The sequence below is a fragment of the Nematolebias whitei genome, chromosome 20 (genome assembly GCF_014905685.2).
Source record: "Nematolebias whitei isolate Nwh7 chromosome 20, NemWhi1, whole genome shotgun sequence".
Lineage (NCBI taxonomy): Eukaryota > Metazoa > Chordata > Actinopteri > Cyprinodontiformes > Rivulidae > Nematolebias > Nematolebias whitei.
This window is the reverse complement of record NC_056517.1, coordinates 39,223,621-39,224,045: the sequence shown is the minus strand read 5'-3', so window position 1 is coordinate 39,224,045 and position 425 is coordinate 39,223,621. Positions and strand designations below refer to the sequence as shown.

The following is a 425-nucleotide window of genomic DNA, read 5'->3' as shown; positions in this document are numbered from 1 at the left end:
CAGGAAGTACACACAAATGTACAGAAAGTACACACTGATATACAGCAGGTACACACAGATATACAGGAAGTACACACAAATATACAGAAAGTACATACTGATATACAGAAATTACACACAAATATACAGGAAGTACACACAGATGTACAGGAGTAAATCACTTTGGTCTTTTCTGTTTGGACTGTCCCTTACCTTTTCAGTTCAGTCAAAACTAAAGTCTATTTTTCATCAATAAAGTCACTCAAAAATCTATCTACAACAGGTAAGATATTAACGGTTCATAACCTTTCCACAGAATCCCACTTCAATAAAACAACTCATTCTTTAAAGCTGCTGTTTTAAAACGAAACAGGATGACGGTGAATTTCTCTGTAAGAGTTCCCTGAACTCTTGAGCATGTGTCAGGATAGTTCCCTGAACTCTTG

General features: G+C 36.0%; 1 protein-coding gene across 1 annotated transcript in view; it reads left to right on the top strand.

Moving 5' to 3' along the window:
• The window catches only part of sema5a (sema domain, seven thrombospondin repeats (type 1 and type 1-like), transmembrane domain (TM) and short cytoplasmic domain, (semaphorin) 5A), a gene marked incomplete in the record, with an annotated part of 172,932 nt that overhangs the window by 90,258 nt on the left and 82,249 nt on the right, over positions 1-425 (top strand).